Genomic DNA, 13,620 nt, shown 5'->3' with positions numbered 1-13,620 from the left:
CTTCTAATAAGGACATTAATCCCATCATGGGACCCCACCCTCATGACCTAATTACCTCCCAAAGTCCCCACCTCCAAATACGATCATATTAAGGCTTCAATATATGGATTCTGGGGAACACAAACATTCAGTCCATAGCAACATCATTAGTCATTAAGGAAATGCAAATCAAAACAGCAATGAGATACCACTTTACACTCACTAGGATGGCTAATGATAAAAAACATGGCAAGGACTTCCCTGGTGGCACAGTGGTTAAGAATTCGCCTGCCAGGGCTTCCCTGGTGGCGCAGTGGATAAGAATCTGCCTGCCAATGCAGGGGACACAGGTTCGATCCCTGGTCTTGGAAGATCCCACATGCCGCGGAGTAACTAAGCCCATGCGCCACAACTACTGAGCTCTGTGCTCTAGGCCCCGCAAACCACAACTACTGAAGCCCATGTGCCTAGATCCCGTGCTCTTCAACAAGAGAAGCCACCGCAATGAGAAGCCCGCGCATCGCAACGAAGAGTAGCCCCCGCTCACCACAACTAGAGAAAGCCCGCATGCAGCAACGAAGACCCAATGCAGCCATAAATAAATAAATAAATAAAAACTAAAAAAAAAAGAATCCGCCTGCCAATGCAGGGGACACGGGTTCGAGCCCTGGTCTGGGAAGATCCCACATGTCACGGAGCAACTAAACCCGTGTGCCACAACTACTGAGCCTGCGTGCCACAACTACTGAAGCCCGTGCGCCTAGAGCTTGTGCTCTGCAACAAGAGAAGCCACTGCAATGAGAAGTCTGTGCATCACAATGAAGAGTAGTCCCCGCTCGCTGCAACTAGAGAAAGCCTGCACACAGCAATGAAGACCCAACACAGCCATAAATAAATAAATAAATAAATAAATAAATAAAATTTATTTTAAAAAGAAGTTTATTCTTAAAAAAAAAATATGGCAATAAAAAGTGTTAGGATATAGAGAAACTGGAATCCTCATACATTGCTGGTGAAAATTTTAGTGCAGCTGCTTTGGAAAACAGTTTACCAGTTTCTCAAAAAGTTAAACAGAGTTATCATATGACCCAGTCATTCCACTCCTAGGTATTTACCCAAGAGAATCAAAAATATATGTCCACACAAAAACACGAATGCTTATAGCAGCATTATTCATAATAGCCAAAAGTGAAAACAACCCAAATGTCCACCAATTGATAAATGGATAAACAAAATGTGGTATATTCATAAAATGGAATATTATTGAGCAATAAAAAGAATGAAATACTAGTATGTGCTCAACATGAATGAATCTTGAAAAAACGTTAAGGGAAAGAAGCCAGGCGCAAAAGGCTTCATACTGTATGATTCCATTTATATGAAATTCCCCAAAAGACAAATCCATAGAGACCCAAAGTAGATTAGTGATTGCTAGGGGCTGGAGAGAGGATGGGATGAGGAGTGAGTGCTACCGGGTACTGAGTTTCTTTTTGGAGTGATGAAAATGTTCTGGAATTAAATAGGAGTAATGGTTGCACAACTGTATGATTATACTAAAAACTACTAAATTGTACACTTTAAAGTATGAGTTTTGGGACTTCCCTCGTGGCGCAGTGGTTAAGAATCTGCCTGCCAATGCAGGAGACACAGGTTAGAGCCCTGGTCCCTGAAGATCCCACATGCTGCAGAGCAACAAAGACGGCGAGCCACAACTACTGAGCCTGCGTGCCACAACTACTGAAACCCACGCGCCTAGAGCCCGAGCTCCGCAACAAGAGAAGCCACCACAATGAGAAGCCTGTGCACCGCAACAAAGAGTAGCCCCCGCTCACCACAACTAGAGAAAAGCCCGCGCTCGGCAACAAAGACCCAACGCATGCAAAAATAAATAAATATTTAAAAGAAGTATGAGTTTTATGATGTGTAATTTATATCTTGATTAAAAAAATGAGAGATAAGATCTTTAAAAATACTGTCCTGCCTGAGGGAGGAGGGAGCTGGAATATTTATCTACCTGCTCCCAGCAATCATTGGTTGAAGTCTGCTCCTGGGATGTATTTAACTCCCTGGAACTTGTGGCCTGATTCATATGTGGACTCCAGGAGCCAGAGAGAGCCTGTGCAAGAGTTGCAACTATGGAAGTTGGCCCTAAATATTTTTAGGAACTATCCATTCTGAAAGTGTGGCGAGTTCCCTATGGGCTCATGGGCCAATGCTACTTGCCTTCCAGGGTTATACAGTATTGACTTCTTCCTGCTCTGTCCTCACACAAGTCAAAAGTAGTCCCTCAACTTGGAAGATGAAGTGTTATGTAGTGAGGGCTTTCCAGGAAGTATTTATGATTTAAATCATTTTGAGATTATCCACAGTCGTTTTAGCTGCAAACAACGGAAACCAACCCAGGCTAGGATGGCTATACAGCAGTAACAACAGAGGGACAGCAACAAGTGTTAAGGAGGTCATGGAAGGTTGGAACCCTCATTTATAAAAGAAGATGAAGTGATTGTTAAAGTGTGAGTGGCTCTGAGACTTACTGGAAAAGCTGGAGGATAAGGCTCAAGCAGTGAGCTGCAGCCAGAGAAGCCACGTGTCAGAGCCAGGGCCAGAGTCATGGAATTTTGCTTTGTTTCCAAGGCACACACTTTCAGCAGGTCAAGCTTGAAATGGTTAAGATCACACAGCAATTTCTAGATGAAGGCAGGATTAGACAGGATTTTGAGTCCAGGGCTCCCTGAATCCAAAGTCCCTCATTCTTCTTTCTGCAAGTTTGCAATTTCTTCATAAGTAAAAGGACTGACGATGGCAGAAAGGTAGCCGTAAATAATGATGCCACCGGGACCTGGGCAGTGTCCCTATGTGCCAGATGCAATTTAAATGGCATTGTTATTAAATGCAGCCACAATCTGCACTCATACATGTGTCTCAAACAACTAATTGCTGAAGGTGCCTGGCTGTTTTGTTTGCTGTCTGCAACCGGTCCACACCAAGCAGGTAAATGATTTACACCCCAGAGACAATGTCCTCAGGGCTTTTGACCCTCCTCCATTTTGTGTAAATCTCTAGCTTGGATTTTCTGGTCCTGTTCTGTCTGCCTCTATTTCTAAAGCTCTTCCTTCATCCTTTTTTTTTTTTTAAACCCACATGATTCTGTGTGTCATCAAACCCTCTTTATTTTCAGTCATGTTTGTCCAAGGCCTTTAAATGCTAAGCTGCACTGGAACAGCAGCTCTCATACCTATTGGTCTCTAGAGTCCTTAAATACTCTTTTCACAATTATTAAGGATGCTAAAAAGCTTTTTTTGTGGATTATTTCTATCAATATTTTACTGCATTAGAAATTTAAAAAACAAAAATTTAAAAATAGTTATTAATTAATTTAAAAATAACGATGAAAGAGATTACAGGTTAACATAAAATGTTATCATGAAAAATATATTTTTCAAAACAAAAAATTTGTGAGGAGTGACTATTTTACATTTTAAACAAACCTCTTGAATGTCTGGGTTAATAGAAGAAAGCTTGGTTCTTATATCTGCCTCTGCATTTATTCTGTTGCCATATCACACTGGAAAACTCCACTATACACTGTGAGAGAACAGGCATGAAAAGGCAATAACTTCTTACTTAGCATTATTATGAAAATAATTTGACTTTGCAGATTTCCTGGAAGGGGACAACCAGGAGTTCCCCTGGACCATACGTTAAGAACTGCTGCCATTTTTGGAGCTCATCATTCCTTTGTGCAGATCCATACTTCCACCTGGCATCTTTTCATCCCATGTGAATAATAACTTCGTTTTACATTTCTTGCAATGTGGGTTTATTGGTAATGAATCCTTTCAACTTTTTGTATGTTTGAAAAAGTGTATTTTGTCTTAGTTTTTAAAAAATATTTTCACTGGGGTAGTAGAATTCTAAGTTGACAGTGTTTTATTGCAGTATTTTAAAGATGTTGCCCTACTGTCTTTTCACTAGCATTGTTTCTTTATTTTAATTAAGGTATATTTGACACGTATCATTACATTAGTTTCAGGTGTACAAAATAATGATTTGATATTTGTATATATTGTGAAATGATCACTACAATAAGTCTAGTTAATGTCCATCATCATACATAGCCACATTTTTTTTCTTGTGATAAGAACTTTTAAGATCTACTCACTTAGCATCTTAAAAGTTGAGGTTGTTCCACAGCTCGCTAGTGCTCAGTTCATTTTTTTAAAAATTATTTTAAAATAAGTATAGTCTCATGGGAAGTTGCAAAAACATACATAGAGTCCCTTGTACGCTTCTTCCAGTTTCTCCCAGTGGTATGACTGTAGAGCAGTATCAAATCCAAGAAAGTTACATTGGTACAATTCTGTTAATTTACCAATTATCTGTATCTGTTAAAATACAGATAAGGTTTCGTTTTCACCATTTTGGGCCTCTCACTGTTGTGGCCTTTCGCATTGCGGAGCACAGGCTCCGGACGCGCAGGCTCAGCAGCCATGGCTCACGGGCCCAGCCCCTCCGTGCCTTGTGGGATCTTCCCGGACCGGGGAACGAACACGTGTCCCCTGCATCGGCAGGCGGACTCTCAACCACTGCGCCACCTGGGAAGCCCCGTTTTCACCATTTTTAACATACCTTCATTTGTGTTTGTGTGTATAGTTCTATGTATTTTATCTTATGCATAGATTCACGTAACCTCCACCACAATAAAGATGTAAAACTGTTTCATCACCACAAAAGAACTCCCTTGTGCTACCCTTTTATATTCAACCACCATCCCTGTCTCCTGGTAACCATTAAACCATTCTCCCTTTCTGTAGTTTTGCATTTTGAGAATATCACATAAATGGAATCATTATGTAGATAACATTTCCAAATTTACCAGTGAAACCATCTGAACCTGGAATTTTCTTTGTGAGAAGGTTTTAAAATACAAATTTAGTTTTTAAAAATGGATATAACAGTATTCAGGTTATCTATTTCTTCTTTTTAATAGATCTTTGTTGGAGTATAATTGTTTCAAAATACCGTTTAGTTTCTGTTGCACAACAAAGTGAATCAGCCATATGCATACACATGTCCCCATACCCCTCCTTCTTGAGCCTCCCTCCCATACTATCCCACCCATCTAGGTCATCGCAAAGCACCAAGCAGCTCTCCCTGTGCTATGCTGCTGCTTCCCACCAGCCAACGATTTAACATTCGATAGTGTATATATGTCAATGCTACTCTCACTTTGCCCCAGCTTTGCCCTCCCACCCCATGTCATCATGTCCATTCTCTGTGCCTACCTCTTTATTCCTGCCCTGCAACTAGGTTCATCAATACCATTTTGTTGTTGTTGTTAGATTCCATATATATGTGTTAGCATACGGTGTTTGTTTTTCTCTGACTTACTTCACTCTGTATGACAGACTCTAGGTCCATCCACCTCACTACAAATAACTCAATTTCATTTCTTTTTATGGCTGAATAATATTCCATTGTATATATGCACCACATCTTCTTTATCCATTCATCTGTTGATGGACACTTAGGTGGCTTCCATGTCCTGGCTATTGTAAATAGAGCTGCAATGAACATTGTGGTACATGACTTTTTTTGAATTATGGTTTTCTCAGGGTATATGCCCAGGAGTGGGATTGCTGGGTCATATGGTAGTTCTATTTGTAGTTCTTTAAGGAACCTCCATACTGTTTTCCATAGTGGTTGTATCAATTTACATTCCCACCAACAGTGTGGGAGGGTTCCCTTTTCACCACACCCTTTCCAGCATTTATTGTTTCTAGCTTTTTTGATAATGGCCATTCTGACTGATGAGAGATGATATCTCATTGTAGTTTTGATTTGCATTTCTCCAATAATTAGTGATGTTGAGCATCTTTTCATGTGCCTCTTGGCCATCTGTATGTCTTCCTTGGTGAAATGTCTATTTAGGTCTTCTGCTCATTTTTTAACTGGATTGTTTGTTTTTTTGATATTGAACTCCATGAGCTGTTCATATATTTTGGAGATTAATCCTTTGTCTGTTGTTTCATTTGCGAATATTTTCTCCCATTCTGAGGGTTGTCTTTTTGTCTTGTTTATGGTTTCCTCTGCTGTGCAAAAGCTTTTAAGTTTAATTAAGTCTCATTTGTTTATCTTTGTTTTTATTTCTGTTACTGTAGGAGGTGGGTCAAAAAAGATCTTGCTGTGGTTTATGTCAAAGAGTGTTTTTCCTACGGTTTCCTCTAAAAGTTTTATAGTGTCTGGTCTTACATTTAAGTCTTTAATACATTTAGAGTTTATTTCTGTGTACGGTGTTAGGTAATGTTCTAATTTCATTCTTTCACATGTAGCTGTCCAGTTTTCCCAGCACCACTTACTGAAGAGGCTGTCTTTTCTCCATTGTATGTTCTTGCCTCCTTTGTCATAAATTAGGTGCCCATATGTGCATGGATTTATCTCTCAGCATTCTATCCTGTAACATTAATCTATATTTCTGTTTTTGTGCCAGTACCATACTGTCTTGATTACTGTAGCTTTGCAGTATAGTTTGAAGTCAGGGAGCCTGATTCCTCCAACTCTGTTTCTCTTTCTCAAGATTGCTTTGGCTATTTGTGGTCTTCTGTGTTTCCATATGAATTGTAAGATTTTTTGTCCTAATTCTGTGAAGAAAGCCATTGGTAGTTTGATAGGGATTGCATTGAATCTGTAGATTGCTTTGAGTAGTGTAGTCATTTTTCACAATATTGATTCTTCCAATCCAAGAACATGGTATATTTCTCCATCTGTTTATGTCATCTTTGATTTCTTTCATCAGTGTTTTATCGTTTTCTGAGTACAAGTCTTTCGCCTCCTTATGCAGGTTAATTCCTAGGTATTTTATTCTTTTTGTTGCAATGGTAAATGGGAGTGTTTCCTTAATTTCTTTTTCTGATTTTTCGTTGTTGGTGTATAGTCATGCCAGAGATTTCTGTGCATTAATTTTGTATCCTGCTACTTTACCAATTCATTGATTAGTTCTAGTAGTTTTATGGTGGCATCTTTAGGATTTTCTATGTATAGTATCATGTCATTGGCAAATAGTGACAATTTTACTTCTTTTCCAATTTGTATTCCTTTCATTTCTTTTTCTTCTCTGATTGCTGTGGCTTAAACTTCCAAAACTATGCTGAATAAGAATGGTGAGAGTGGACATCCTTGTCTTGTTCCTGATCCTAGTGGAAATGCTTTCAGTTTTTCACCATTGAGTATGATGCTTGCTGTGGGTTTGTCATATATGGCCTTTATTATGTTGAGGTAGGTTCCCTCTATGTCCATTTTCTGGATAGTTTTTATCATAAATCCGTGTTGAATTTTGTCAAAAGCTTTTTCTGCATCTATTGAGATGATCGTATGGTTTTTATTCCTTGATTTGTTAATGTGGTGTATCACATTTATTGATTTGTGTATACTGAAGAATGCTTGCATCCCTGGGATAAATCCCACTAGATCATGGTGTATGATCCTTTTAATGTGCTGTTGGATTCTTTTTGCTAGTATTTCTTTTTTTTTTTTTTTTTTTTGCGGTACGCGGGCCTCTCACTGTTGTGGCCTCTCCTGTTGTGGAGCACAGGCTCCGGATGCACAGGCTCAGCGGCCATGGCTCACGGGCCCAACCGCTCTGCGGCACGTGGGATCTTCCCAGAACGGGGCACAAACCCGTGTCCCCTGCATCGGCAGGCGGACTCTGAACCACTGCGCCACCAGGGAAGCCCTGTTTGCTAGTATTTTGTTGAGGATTTTTGCATCTATGTTCATCAGTGATATTGGTCTATAAATTTTTTTGTGATATCTTTTTCTGGTTTTGGTATCAGGGTGATGGTGGCTATGTAGAATAAATTTGGGAGTGTTTCTCCCTCTGCAGTTTTTTGGAAGAGTTTGAGAAGGATCGGTGTTAGCTCTTCTCTAAATGTTCGATAGAATTCGCCTGTGAAGCCATCTAGTCCTGGACTTTTGTTTATTGGAAGATTTTAAAATACGGTGTCAATTTCATTACTTGTGATAGGTCTGTTTATATTTCCTACTTCTTTCTGGTTCAGTCTCAGAAAATTGTACCTTTCCAAGATTTGTTCATTTCTTCGTGGTTGTCCATTTTATTGTCATATAGTTGTTTGTACTAGTCTCTTATAATCCTTTGTATTTCTGCAGTGTCAGTTGTGATTTCTCCTTTTTCATTTCTAATTTTATTGATTTGCATCATCTCCCTTTTTTTCTTGATGAGTCTGGCTAAGTGTTTATCAATTTTGTTTATCTTCTCAAAGAACCACCTTTTAGTTTTATTGATCTTTGCTTTTGTTTTCTTTGTTTTTATTTCATTTATTTCTGCTCTGATCTTTATGATTTCTTTCCTTCTACTGACTTTGGGTTTTGTTCTTCTTTCTCTAGTTGTTTTAAGTTTTGGGTTAGATGGTTTGTTTGAGATTTTTCTTGTTTCTTGAGGTGAGATTGAATTGTTATAAACTTCCCTCTTAGAACTGCTTTTGCTGCATCCCATAGGTTTTGGGTCATCGTATTTTCATTGTCATTTGTTTCCATGCATTTTAAAATTTTTCTTTTGATTTCTTCAGTGATCTCTTGGTTATTTAGTAGTGCACTGTTTAGCCTCCATACATTTTTAGGGTTTTTTTCCTGTAATTGATTTCCAACCTCATAGCATTGTGGTCAGAAAAGATGCTTGATATTATTTCAATTTTCTTAAGTTTTCAGAGGCTTGATTTGTGACTCAAGATGTGATCTATCCTGGAGAATGTTCCATGTGCACTTGAGAAGAAAGTGTATTCTGCCACTTTTGGGTGGAATGTTCTATAAATATCAATTAGATCTATCTGACCTATTGTGTCATTTAAAGCTTGTGTTTCCTTATTTATTTTCTGTTTGGATGATCTGCCCATTGGTGTAAGAGGGGTGTTTTAAAGTCCCCTACTATTATTGTGTTACTGTCGATTTCGCCTTTCATGGTTGTTAGCATTTGCCTTATGTATTGAGGTGCTCCTATGTTGGGTGCATAAACATTTATAATTGTTATATCTTCTTCTTGGATTGATTCTATGATCATTATTAGTGTCCCTCCTTATCTCTTGAAACAGTCCTTATTTTAAAGTCTATTTTATCTGATATGAGTATTGTTACTCCAGCTTTCTTTTGATTTCCATTTGCATGGAATATCTTTTTCCATCCCTTCCCTTTCAGTCTGTATGTGTCCCTAGGTCTGAAGTGGGTCTCTTGTAGACAGCATATATATGGGTCTTGTTTTTGTATCCATTTAGCCAGTCTGTGTCTTTTGGTTGGGACATTTAATCCATTTACATTCAAGGTTATTATCGATATGTATGTTCCTATTACCATTTTCTTAATTGTCTTGGGTTTGTTTTTGTGGGTGTTTTTCTTCTCTTGTGTTTCCTGCCTAGAGAAGTTTCTTTAGCATTTGTTTTAAAGCTGGTTTGGTGGTGCTGAATTTTCTTAGCTTTTGTTTGTCTGAACAGCTTTTGTCTTCTCCATTGAATCTGAATGAGATCCTTGCTGGGTAGAGTAATCTTGGTTGTAGGTTTTTCTCTTTCATCACTTTAAGTATATACTGCCACTGCCTTCCGGCCTGCAGAATTTCCACCGAAAAATCAGCTGATAACCTTATGGGGATTCCTTTGTATGTTATTTTTTGTTTTTCCCTTGCTGCTTTTAATATTTTTTTCTTTGAATTTAATTTTTGTTAGTTTGATTAATATGTGTCTTGGTGTGTTTTTCCTAGGGTTTATCCTGTATGGGACTCTGTGCTTCCTGGACTTGGGTGACAATTTCCTTTCCCATGTTAGGGAAGTTTGCCACCATAATCTCTTCAAATATTTTCTCAGACCCTTTCTTGTTCTTTTCTTCTTCTGGGACCCCTATAATTTGAATGTTGGTGCATTTAGTGTTGTCCCAGAGGTCCCTGAGATTGTCTTCTTTTCATTCTTTTTTCTTTATTCTGCTTCTCGGCAGTTATTTCCACCATTTTGTCTTCCAGCTCACTTATTCGTTCTTCTGCCTCCATTATTCTGTTATTGATTCCTTCTAGCGTATTTTTCATTTCAGTTATTATGTTGTTCACTTCTGTTTGTTTGTTCTTTAGTTCTTCTAGATCTTTGTTAAACATTTCTTTTATTTCCTCAGTCTGTGCCTCCATTCTATTTCTGAGATTCTGGATCATCTTTACTATCATTACTCTGAATTCTTTTTCAGGAAGATTGCCTATTTCCTCTTCATTTATTTGGTCTTGTAGGTTTTTACCTTGCTCCTTCATCTGTGACATATTTTTTGCTGTCTCATTTTTTTTTTTTAATGAGTGGGAATGTGTTCCTGTTTTACTGGTTGTTTGGCCTGAGGCTTCCAACACTGGAGTTTGTAGACTATTGGGTAGAGCTGGGTCTTGGTGCTGAGATGAGGAACTCTGTGAGACCTCACTCCGATGAATATTCCCTGGGGTCTGAGGTTCTCTGTTAGTCCAGTTGTTCAGACTCAGAGCTCCCACTGCAGGAGCTTCCACGCGACCCCGGGATTGCAAATCAAGATCCCACAAGCCACGTGGGGTGGCAAAAAAACAAAATAAAAAATAAAATTAGACTAGGAAACTAACAGATATGTTAAAAAGAATATAAACATAAAAATATAGGTGAATCAACAACTGGAAGGTACATTGGTGCCACAGCAGTAAAAAAGAGGAAGGAAAAACAAATGGGGTGGGGGGAAAGGCCTTGGCTGTGGAGAGCAGGGCCTAAGCAAGGGCGAGGTTTGGGCGGTGGGCTGGGCCAGTGCTCAGGACCCACAGGGCTGGAAAAGGCCCTGGGGGCTGTGGGGGCTGGGGCTTAGGCTCAAGGAACAGAAGGGGCCCAGGTGTGCCCCCTCACCCCTGGTCTCAGAGGGCAGGGCACCTCACCTGGGAGCTCAGCAGGCTCCCCGGGCTGAGTGGGCGGGGCAATCACCCTCCACTCCTCTCCCACTCCTTCCCCTCTCCTCCCCAAGGGCCCCTCCCACCTGCCTCTTCTGATCCCCCTGGCCTCCCTCCTATGCCCCCAAGGACCCACACAGCATGGATGGGGCTTTGAAGTGGGGGGAACCAGCTTGGGAGCTCAGCAGGCTCCCCGGCCCAAGTAGGCCAGGTGATCACCCTCCACTCCTTTCCCGCCCTTCCTGGGGAGTCCCTGCCACCTGCCTCTCCTGATCTCCCCTCCCTCAGGGCCACTGATCCTTGGTGGTCAGAGTTCCCCACCAGCAGGCGGCAGGTACCCTAGGTGTGGTGAGATGCTAACTCCACATCTTCCCACACCGCCTTCTTGACTCCTCCCTATTTCTTTTTGAGTGGGCTTTGCATCTTTCAAGGAATCTGTCCATTTCATCTAATTTATCCAATTTATTATATAAAACAATTAAAAAATTACTATCTGTTTAATGTCTGTAGGCTCTCATATTTGTAATTTGTGTCTTTTTTCTTTTCCTTGATGAGTTTGGCTAGAAGTACACCCTTTTAAAATATTTTCAGAGAACTTTGGTTTCATTGATTTTGATCTGTCCTTTTCATTGATATCACTTTTTTCTATTTATGGTTTCTTTCTGCTTGATTTGGACTTAGTTTATTTGTTTGTTTCTAGTTTTTTAAGGTAGAAGCTTAGGTTCTTAATTTGAAAACCTTCTCTTTTTCTAATGTAAACATTTAGTGATATAAATTTCTCTCTAAGCACTGCTTTGGCTATATGCCCCAAATTCCCATGTTTTGTCTTTATTTTCATTTGATTCAAAATATTTTCTGATTGTCTATTTGACACCCTCTTAGGCCCATGGGTTATTTAGAAGCATGTTGTTTAATTTCCAAACATTTGGGGATTTATCAGACACCTTCTATTTTATATTTATATTTTAACTGTTGTGATCAGAAAATTTTGTACAATTTCAATTCTTTAAAACATTTTTTATGGCCTAGGATATGGTGTATCTTGATGAATGTTTCATGTGCACTTGAAAAGAATATGTACTCTGATGTGATTAGGTAGCATGTTCTATAAATGGAAATTAGGTCAAAAAGGTTGATAGTGTAATTCAGTTTTATATCCTTTTTGATTTTTCTGTCTACTTGTCCTGAGACAATAGTGTTAAAGTCTCTAATTGTGTTTGTAGAACAGTCTATTTCTCCTATCAGTTCTAATAGTTTTTGCTTCTTGTATTTTGAAACAGTGTTCTTAGGTGCATACACATTTGGGATTACGTTTTCTTGATGAATTAATGCCTTTACCATCATGTAATGTTCCTCTATATTGTTGTCCACTTTGTTATAATAAAGCCACTACAGCTTTCTTTTGATTTTCACTCACATGGTATATCTTTTCCCATCCTTTTCTTTTTAGCCTATCTATACCTTTATTTATTTATTTATTTATTTTTCTTGCGTTATGCGGGCCTCTCACTGTCGTGGCCTCTCCCATTTGCGGAGCACAGGCTCCGGACGCGCAGGCTCAGCGGCCATGGCTCACGGGCCCAGCCGCTCCGCGGCACGCGGGATCCCCCCGAAACGGGGCACGAACCCGCGTCTCCTGCATCGGCAGGCGGACTCTCAAGCACTGCGCCACCAGGGAAGCCCTATACCTTTATTTTTATCCAATCTGTCAACCTCTGCCTTTTACTTGGGGGTGGTACTTAGACCACTTACTCTTAGTGTTAGCCTTAAACCTACCATCTTTCTATTTGCTTTCTGTTTGTCTGATCTGTTCTTAATTCATTTCCCCTTCTTTCCCTGCCTTTTAATTTGATCAATTGAGTATTTATTATGTTTTAATTTAATCTTCACTAGACTTATTAATCATGCATTAAAAATTTTTTTTTGCTGGATTCCCTGAAGTTTACAACATAGATCTTTAACTTAACACAGTGTACTTTCAAATAATATTATGGCTTTTTTGTTGTTGCTGCTATTGGTCTGCAATCAGATGAGGTTCACAACAGAATATAAATCAACTGTATCACTAAGCACATTGTTTAGTACCTGACTTTTTTTCAGATCAAGACTTTCTTGATGAAGTAAGCAGTATGTTGACTACATTCTTGCACAAGCTTTCTTTGTTTTTGTGGTCTAGTAATAAAACTGTCACAGCCCAGCACCACTCCTCAGACCACATTTTGAGTAGCACACTGGTCTAAGCCATAGGCAAGAGTATCTTTAAGGATAAGGAGGCATATGTCTTCTTCTACCGGTGCCTGATGCATGATCTAGAGCCCAGTACCTTCAAGGAAGGAGCAGTCCATTATTTTCTCAATTATCTCAAAGTACACAAAAGATATCAAAGTAAATAGCCCATAGTATCTTTGACTAAAGACTTCTTTTCTCAGATATATGCACCCCTATGTTCACTGCAGCACTATTCACAATAGTTAAGACACGGAGAAAACCTAAATGTCCATCAACAGATGAATGGATAAAGAAGATGTGGTACATATATACCATGGAATACTACTCAGACATAAAAAAGAACAAAATAATGCCGTTTGCAGCAACATGGATGCAGCTAGAGATGGATAAACAACAAGATCCTACTGCATAACACAGAGAAATATATTTAGCATCCTATGATAAACCATAACGGAAAAAAATAAAAGAATGTA

Source organism: Lipotes vexillifer, unplaced genomic scaffold (genome assembly GCF_000442215.2).
Source record: "Lipotes vexillifer unplaced genomic scaffold, Lipotes_vexillifer_v1.1 scaffold763, whole genome shotgun sequence".
Classification (NCBI taxonomy): Eukaryota; Metazoa; Chordata; class Mammalia; order Artiodactyla; family Lipotidae; genus Lipotes; species Lipotes vexillifer.
Note: the sequence above shows the minus strand (reverse complement) of the source record.